Raw genomic sequence first — 10114 nt, forward strand, 5'->3', positions numbered from 1 at the left:
TCTTTTATGTAATAAAATAGTATCAATTATTTTCCTCTGCTGATAGGTTTAGCTACTAAGAGATTCACTGCAGATCATAAAAAGATCCACATTGTAAAGTTACTTTTAATACTGCAGCACTTCTTACTTCAGAAACTTGTGTAGATCTTTGAATTTCTCCTCATTCAGTCCTAACACATGTTATGACAGCTCTGCCCCACCCTCCCCCACTCCTTTCTCTCTTATCCTATCTTACAACTGGGGGCCCAGCCTTTGTCAGCGGAGATTGGAAGAATGCACCCCAGAGAGAGGTTAAGTGAACTGGAAGGGATGGGGAAGTCTCTGTGAAGAACATATGGAAATTCTTAGATAAAAAGCATACTCTAAATAGCATCATTTCAAGAAAATCTCCCACTGAAAATTGAAAAATGTAATAATGTTAGAAGTCTGCTGAATTACCATTAGGCTTCAAAAACATTTTTTTCTTTTTTTAGACCATACTAAATGAGTCAACCTTGCAAAACAAGAAAAAAAAACTAAAAATATTCAATATGAAACACATATTCCTTTTCTTTTTCTACATTACCCTCTTCCAGTGACAAATTGAAAAATTACATTTATCATCACGGTTATATATTTATAAATGACACCAAGATTTAGGAAGAGGAAAGTATGAGAAAGGGGAGAAAGTCAAGGTTTTATAAGAAAGAATATAAATAAAATATTGGAGAAGTGTGCAGAAAAAAAAATTGGGGCAGCTATAACTGATAAGATGACAAATATACAATAAGGTGGTATTGACTGAAAGAAAAAGATCTGGGAATCACAAATATTTCTTATTGTTTCAAAAAGTCATATGGGAATATATTAATGGAACTATCAGGTGATCCTCCTTTTCAGAGTTGGTAAAATAAATCCCACTGTGCTTATTATCTGACGAAAACAGCAAGGTCCAGTTTACTCTCTTTCGGTCTAGTGTAGATTTCTCTCCTACCTGGTCTGAAGCTCACACTATTAGAGCCACACCTGTAGATTACATAATGCATATGGGGCACTGGCCCAGAGGATACAATTGCACCCAGTGGTGGTGAAACCCTTCCTCTCCTTAGCATGGATTCCCTCATCGGATCGCACAATCACTGATGGATTCAGCCCCTTCCTCCTCCTTTGGAGTACCTATTTCTTTCAGGCAGTAACTTAGACTCTGGGTGTCGGAAAAATGAATAGGATATAGTTTTTTCCTTTAGGAGCTCACTGTCTGGCAGAAGATACCAATAGGGAAACAAATACAATGTAACGTGATACATTTTTCTACTACAACTGACAAATGTTGAAACGAGTAATACCCAGCATTAGCTAGAATGTGAGGAAATACAGCACTGAAACACTATTGCTAGAAGCTCAAAGTGGTTAACAAGTTTTCTGGAGGGCACTTTGGTACTATAAACCAAAGACTTAAAAATATAAATATAAATATAAATATAAATATAAATATAAATATAAATATAAATATAAATATAAATATAAATATAAATATAAATATAAATATAAATATATATATATGGTGAATACAATTTGCCTCCGCAGATCTACAGCTCAGGATTTATCCCAAGCAAATCATCAGTCAAATTTGGAAAGATGTTTGCAAATATATTGTAGCATTTGTTATAACAGTACTAGTGAAAACATTATAGTGTCCAATAATAGGTGATTGATTAATCGAATTTTGCTACCTCCATACAACAGAATATTATTATCACCATTAAGGCCTTAGATTTATATGCACTGAGTAGAAAATAGAGATGCACTATTGATACACTTTTGAATGAAAAGTAGGTTATAAAACATCCCCCCTCAGAGAAATCCCAACAGTCAGGTGTCCTACAATATCCCTGAGCAGTACTTCAAAACTGTCAAAGTCATCAAAACAAGGAAAGTCTGAGAAACTATTAACCAAGAGGAGCCTAAAGCGACATGACAATTAAAAATAATGTGGTATCCTGGATAGGACCCTGGAATAGAAAAAAGACACTAGGTAAAACTAAGGAAATATGAATAATCTACGGGTTTTATTTAATAACAATGTCTCAATATTGGCTCCTAAATTATAATAAATGTATCATACTACTATAAGATGTTAATGTGGGGGAGGGTGGAAGGAGAACTCTGTAGTAACTTTGCAATTTTCCTATAAATCTTGAAATGTTCTAAAAACTAAAGTATAGCATAAATTATTTTAAAGATATATATTTATAATATATGTGCATAGGAAAAAATGTGGGAGGATGTACAACAAGGTGTTACATTTTTTTCAGTCAGGTTCATTGAGGTATAATTTATATTCAGTAAAATGTACTTTTTAGGGTACAGTTCTCTTTGTTTTGATAAATACATACAGTTGTGTAACCACCACCCCAATCAAGATATAGAACACTCCATCTGCCCTTTGTAGCCCAGCCTCTGACAACCACTGTTTCCATTCCCTGTAGTTTTCACCTTTTCCAGCACGCCATAGAAATGGAACCATGTGAGATGTGCTCTACTGATTAAAATTGCTTTTCCCCCCAGAATGTGGGACTACGGATAATATTAACAATTGCCTTATTCTTGTTATCTTGCTTATCTTTATTTCTGAATTTTCTAAAATAAAATTACTTTTGTAATTGAGAAAAATAAAAGTAAAAGTAATTGCAATCAGTATTATACTAATAAGTGAGGAGATAAAACTACTGAAGTACACATGAGGACATTTTTGCTTAAGATATTTAGTTGCAGAATTTTTTACTAATGCAACTATAAATATAAATATCAATATCAATTTTTTCATATTTAATTTTGTCTAACTGGAGAGGCTTGCAAACAAGTGATTACAATGCCACTTACAAAAGGAGTTAATTTTGAGAGGCCACAGAAGTTGAAGCGTGGGTTCCAGGGTCAGCCAGAGCTAGGTAAAACTCCCAGCCATGCTACTGACTAGTTGTGTGACTTTGGGTAGGTGATTTAATATCTTTTACTCTCAATATCATCATTTAAAACATAGGGTTAAAATAGTACCCGCCTCATGTGGTTATTAAAAGCATTCGATGAGATTGCAGGCAAATTGGTGCATTAACAGATGTCAGCTACTAAAATTATTTGCATCATTTATTTGGCTCTTCTCATTTTCATGACATTATCACTATCATTGTTGAGCTCTTGAGAGGTGTTCAGACATGGAAGGGTACTCTAGGCCAAGGGAACAGCGTGTGTGACAGCAGACTGATGGAAGTGTCTCCAAGGACAGAGAACAGCAAGTAGGGGCAGAGGGAAGGTGGTGTGGCTATTCTAGAGCCACATCCGGAAGAACCTGCTCACCCAGGCCAGGGAGTTTGTTCCTTTTTCTGAGGCCCTAGGAGAAGAAACTTTTTTTTTTTTTTTTTTTTTTTGTAATATATATATACCACATATACTTTTGTTTAATATATATATATATATATATATATATAATATATATATATTTACATATATATTTGCGTATATATGTGTTTATATATATATAAATACACACATACACACACACACACACACACTATATATATCTAAAACTTCTGGTGTCTTTCTTATAGCAGCTTCACCTCTTATGCCAGGTCAGTCTCCCCTTTCCCCCACCCCCCTCCACAAGCTTCCAAAGCATTCCATTCCTATCTCTGTTACTGCATTTGTAACGTGGCATTGTAATCACTTGTTTGCAAGCTTCTCCAGTTAGACACGAGCTCCTGTAGACTCTGTCCCTACCTCACACTATATTCCAAAGAAGTAAAAAAATCCTTAGTAAATATTCAGTGAATGAACATCTACATTTTTACAGGGTGAAACAAAACTGAGAGACTGTGAGGCGATACATTCCCATGGTAGATATGTTTCTATAAGAAAGAAAAAAAAGAACCAAGACCAGAATGATGAGAAAGAGAAACAGGATGAAAGGAGAGACAGACCAAAAGCTCTGGCAGACGCGGTGACAGGGCCTCTCAGGGCAAGCTCACTTGACAGTTTTGACTAGAATACCTGGGTAGCTACCATGTTTGCCCGAAAATAAGACCTAACCCCCTAGCATGATTTTTCAGGATGAGATCCCCTGAACATAAGCCCTAATGCATCTTTTGGAGCAAAAATTAATACAAGACCCGGTATTTTATAGTATATCATATTATATTACATTATATTATATTATACCCAATCTTATGTTATATTAAAATAAGACCGGGTCTTATATTAATTTTTGCTCCAAAAGACGCATTAGAGCTGATGGTCCAGCTAGGTCTTATTTTCGGGGAAACATGGGATATACTGAACAAATGTATATACCCAGGCTAGATCTGAGCTCCAGACTTAAATATATAACTGTTTACTCAACATCTCCACTTGGACATCTAAACATTGTCTCAAACATAATATATCCCAAAGTGAACTTCCTGCCTCCCCCTTTCAATACACAAGTCCTCCCATCTTAGTGTACGGAAAATCCTTCCTTGCAGCTGGTCAAAACCTTGGGAGTAATTCTTGACTCATTTTCTCACACTCCACATCCAGTCTCTCAAATAAACCTTGTTAGTTTTACCTTCAGATGGATCTAGGTTTTGACTACGTCTCATCTCCTTCACAGCTGCCATCTGGTCCAGGCACTGTCATCTCTCACATGGATTATTACACCAATGGTCTCCAAATTGGTTGCCCCGCTTCTCCCCATTACCCTCTAACGGTCTATTCCCAACAGCAGCCTGAGGTAGTGATCTATCAAAACGCAGGCTTGATCATGTCACTCCTCTATTCAAAACTCTTCAAATGCTTCCATTTCTTCAAGGGAAAAAGCCCAAAACCTTAAAATGGCCTACAAGGCTCCACATAATCTACTCACCCCTTCCCACCCTCCTTACTCTCTTACTTATCACCTCTTGCCTTTCCCACACTCCTCCCTCTAGAGCCAGCCTGGCCATCTACTGGTCTTTACCCACCAGACATGCTTCCTCCTTATGCCACTGTGCTGTCCCTTCCTCTGCTCTTAATTCTCATGATTCCTCCCTTCCCTTCCTTGGGTCTTTGCTTAAAACCCACCTGCTCCATTAGGGCCTTGCCCTACCCTACCTAAAATTGCAACTACCCACACACAACCTCATCCCTCTTTCCCAACACTATTTCTCCCCATAATACGTATGCCTTTCTGTTCTATAGAAATGATTTGGTTATTATAATTATTTTTTTATAATGTGCCATGCTCACATCTGAATACAAGCTCCACGAGAACAGGGATTTTTGTCTGTAGTTTTCACTGAGCCTAGAAAATGTAGATTCTCCATAAACACATGTTGACTAAATAAGCTTCTATTATTCATGTAATAAAGAATAATTTTTAAATAAAAATCACTATAATGAATGAGTGCTACAAGTATCTACTTATTCATAATTTGAAGGCTTTTGAGAACGTTTCCAAACAGAATATTTTGCTTTAAAAAAACTTCCCATTTTTGTTATCTTGGGAAACTATATTTCCGGGTTTTACATTTTTTTCCCTATTTATCAGAACTGGAGTAGCAAAGGGCCTTTACAATTTTTCACTATGGAAGAAACAATGTAAACCATTGTATTTCAGTGATTGTATTTTCTGCTGAAGGCAGCACTGCAGAGGAAAGCTGAACAGCATTAGGGCTAAACGGTCAGTCCAGGAGCCTATCTCCACCATGCCATTCGCCCTTATGTTCTTTCAAACAAGCACCTTCAGTTTCCTGCCTCCTTTTCCACATCTGTAAAATGGGAAGGACACCTCATAGAGTGGTGAAGATTAGCAGGGTCAGAGCTAATGTTTGCTGGGTGCTTACATCACAAAGTGGGTGACAACATCTGTTTTCACAGCTTAGGAAACAGGGGCCAAAGGTTTGAGAACAAATTAGGCAGCAAGGTCAGAACTCTGTTCCCCAAACAGTGAGTCCAGGAATCTTTGCCATCCACCCTCACTCACTACCTCCTGTCTCTTTGCGCGAGGATAAGGGGCAGACAGAGTGTCTAAAGACGACTCATTTGGGATGAAGTTGACTTTTCCTTTAGCACAGAGAGACTATGGCCTTGGACAGGGGACTTTGAGAAGTCCACTACTGCCTGACTGGGTGGTCCATGAACCTCCGATTACTACAAAAATGAGAGAGAGAATGAACAGTAACGGGGCAATCTATCTCCCACTTTTCCTTTCCTACTCATGTGGAGAATTATGCAAATCCAAAGAGAGGAATTATGCGCCTCTCTTTGATTTTTCTATTCAGGTTTCAACTCAGTTGTTTCCACCCCAGAAATCTCTTCCTCATATGCCACATGCATGTACTCTCTAATCCACTGCCACCGTTCATTAACTTATCCAGTTACCTCAGGTAAATCTCTCCCTCTTTCTTTTGTTCAACTTGTTACATTTATAAACTCCAAAAATAGCTCCATTCTGTTTCGGAAGCACAAAATTAGTATTCATAATACAGCTAAGTTAAGGAAAAGATAACCATTCACTTTGAACTGTGCTAGATTCAGTGAATATACAATCTACTACTCTAGACAGTAATCAGATGTCCCTTCAGAATCATCTCAGACCGTTTACTTAACTCTTTATTCTAAACGAGGGTAGCTGTGGGGTTAATGCAGCTATGGGCTGGCTCAAATCCTCACTCTACTACTGTGTTTCCCTGAACATAAGCCCTAATGCGTCTTTTGGAGCAAAAATTAATATAAGACCTGGTCTTATTTTGGGGGAAACACGGTGCTTAGAAACCGCACGACTTTGGGCAGCTACTTAACTTTTGTCTCAGTTTCCTCATCTGTGAAGTGTGGTCATAACAGAATCTATTTCCTAGGGTTATTATGAGGATTAAATGGGTTAATGCATCTAAAGCACTTAGAATGGCTTCTGGCACGGAGCAAGAGCAAAACAAGCACAGGTTATCGATGTTTTTTCAAATATCAATATTCAATATTTGAACGTTTTTTTCTGTTTCTTACTCTTTAAAATACTATTATTACAATCTTTTTAAAAAGACAATTTTTTTAATTACGAATACACTGTTTCAGTCACATGATCAATTAAATATATTTTCCTAGGTAATCTAAAGATCTGATTACCACTTATAATATTGTTTCTATGGAAAGATTATTTTGATTTCAGAAATATTTACAAACGAAATTTTGAAGCCATTTTATCTGGAAGATATCACTTATATTAAAATATATACATAAAACTGTAACATATGATTTATCAGAAAATTCTTTACTTTTTTTGAAATAGGACTTATTTCATAAGCAATTCATCTATTTCCGTTGACAGAGCTGGAATGGATCAGGTACCTCTGAAAAGTATAAGTAAGAGGTGAAGGGGTCCAGGAGTTCCTCACTCATTCACAGAGCGGGGCTTTTGCCACCAGATTCACAAGTGTTCTAAAACACCATGTTTGTATAAAATAACTGTTGTAGTCGGTATGATCCATACTTGCCTGAGTGATCAGGTTCCTGAAGGTAAGTCATTCAACTGAAGAGCTCTGATCTGCAGGAAACAGTACAAAGACCAGTAAAGTTAGACCTAGGAGGAGGAAGCTGACCTACCAGTTACTTCCCTTTTATCTCTCCCAATAAGGAAACATCACTGTACTCTGCAGACCTGGTGAAGTTCTGTTTATGTTGGAATGAGCAACAACAAAATATTGGTTGGTAAGACTGCCAGATTTAGCAAAAACAAAACAAAAAGAAAAAACAGGATGCCAGTTGAATTTGATTTTCAGATACACAAGGAACACTTTTTTAGTAAAAGTATGTCCCAAATATTACATGGCACTTACATGAATAAAGTATTCTCATTTGTGTTGAAATTGGGGAAGAAATCCATAATCTCATATAATTATATTTTATTTCTTAGTTGGCTCTGTACAGTTATAGAAATAAGCTACAGAATTGAGTGTTTATTTTAATTATGTTCTCAAAAGCTAAATGGAATCTGGTCTCAAATCAATTTAACATGAGATAATACTGCCACCTAAAGATCAGAGGCAGGTATGACTAAGAATCAACCTAATTTCTAATTCCTGAATAAAACATCTTGAGTTATGACACTTGGTTTAATTAATAATGCCATTCTGCCACTTGCCATCATGAGTTTAATTTCCCCTCATTTATTCATTCATTTAATGAACACTTTCTACGTTTCTATTTTATGCCACACACTATGCTAGACGTTGGGAATACAAAGATGTATAAAACCTAGTTCCTTCCTATTCCAACAAACTAATGGGAGCGACCAGCACATTACCAGATGTCATCCCAGGTCGCCTTGACCTTTAAGAGTAAAGTGAAATTATATATAACCCCAATATTCGTAGGGTAGACCGTGGTTTGTAATTTTCCCATTCACCTTGGACTCTAAGCGCCTCCTGCTTCATCCGACACAGTGCCTTTTATGGACTACTTTGTTGTTACATACACATTGCCCTTGTTCGACACTACATCTCCCACATTTGTAGAATACAACTTTTTTCCTTGATTTCCATGATTACGTCACACAAAACTGAGCTTGTAGAGGATTTATCTTGATGTTAGCATGGAGGGGTGTGTGTGTGTGTGTGTGTGTGTGTGTGTGTGTGTGGTAACACTAACAATTACAAATTGAATAATAGACTTCATTTCTTTTTTTTTCCAAGTTTCAGATATTTATTAATCAGTGTAAACCCCAACATAACACACCAACATGATTTCGTGCATTTGGAGGGGAAATATTTCCTGGTTAAGTGGAAAATTGTGCAGATGGCTTCTGGAAGACCTTCATTCTAAGCAGCTTTTTAGTGAAACATTTCATTTAGAAGTCTGGACCTTCTTTCTTCAGTTTGCTGTAATCTACGTTCACTGAGTAGAACTTGTACTGCTGATTGGGACCCATTTTGTTCCAGGGTTCTGGGTTATTCTTTATCCCAACAGACATCTGGATTGAACAATGCCAGGCGCATGACATACAGCGCGGCTCCAGTACCTCCAGCTCCAATAAATACAAAGAGGGGGATCAAGCTTGGATGCTTCTTAGCCTGACCGATGATTTGGCGCAGCATGGTTGCGGCAGTGGGCTGGGGTCCCCAAGCACAGAAAAACAAAACTACGAGGCCCAGGAATAGGTAGTCTCTGCACGGAGGTGGAGTGGATGTCCCTTCATTTCTCTTTTTAAAGTTCTTTCTACCATTTTGACTCTTTCCCCCTCTGCTCTCTTTTTTTGGTGTCTTTTTTCCCAACTCCCACCCTCTACCACAGTGAACAATTCTTCCCACTTTATTAGACAAAACAATTCACCTTTCTCAATCTCACATCCCCAAACTCAGCTTCCTGCCCACGTGTGCATGTACAACTCTCAGTGCTGTATTACGACACACAATGGGCCACCTACCTAGAGCCGAGTCTCATCCCTTTTCTTGCCCCATATAAAGATCTATTTCTCCACTGATGGGAATTATGGCAACCCCTTAAAAGACGGAATGGTAACAGTTTACGTTTAAACAACATTTTAAATGTTCTTGTTAGATATATAAACAAAGTATTATGGGAGCCCTTCCTACCTCGCCCTCCCTCCATCCCGCCCGTCTGCTTTCTCCGCTATACTGTAAGTACTTCTGAGCAGTCTTGTGGTATTCCATGGTAATACTGCTGAACGTGAACTAAAATTGAAGGGCTGTAATGCAGTATAGCTACCTTGCTGGCCCACGGTATACTTTGCTTTTTGGTTAAGCCTACAACACCAGCTTTCTTCTGGAGCTGGCACTGGAGAAAGGATACTGGACGGATGAATCATCCTCCTATCTTGCTGATAATCATTCCATCATTCTGTTAACTACTCTTGGCCTCCGTGAACATGAAATTGGATTAAAACATAAATTTTGTAGAATCATAAATGGAAATGATCCCACATACGAAGTTTACAAAGAATCATTCGATCACCAATTTCCCTAAGCGTTAGAATCAATCCCTTCCTCAGATCCCCTTGGTATGAAGGCAGGTGCACCGAAACACAACTTGTCCAGCTAAATACAAGTGCCTTCGTGGGCATTAGTGATGCCATCTGATTGACAGTGTGACCACACCTCTATCTTTGGACTTT

The 10114-nt window shown here is 37.7% G+C and overlaps 1 pseudogene; it reads right to left on the reverse strand.

Moving 5' to 3' along the window:
- Nucleotides 1-8661: 8661 nt before the first annotated feature.
- Nucleotides 8662-9186, reverse strand: LOC109447971 (cytochrome c oxidase subunit NDUFA4; annotated as a pseudogene).
- Between the last annotated feature and the right edge of the window lie 928 nt (nucleotides 9187-10114).

The sequence above is a fragment of the Rhinolophus sinicus genome, linkage group LG05 (assembly GCF_036562045.2).
Source record: "Rhinolophus sinicus isolate RSC01 linkage group LG05, ASM3656204v1, whole genome shotgun sequence".
Taxonomy (NCBI): Eukaryota; Metazoa; Chordata; class Mammalia; order Chiroptera; family Rhinolophidae; genus Rhinolophus; species Rhinolophus sinicus.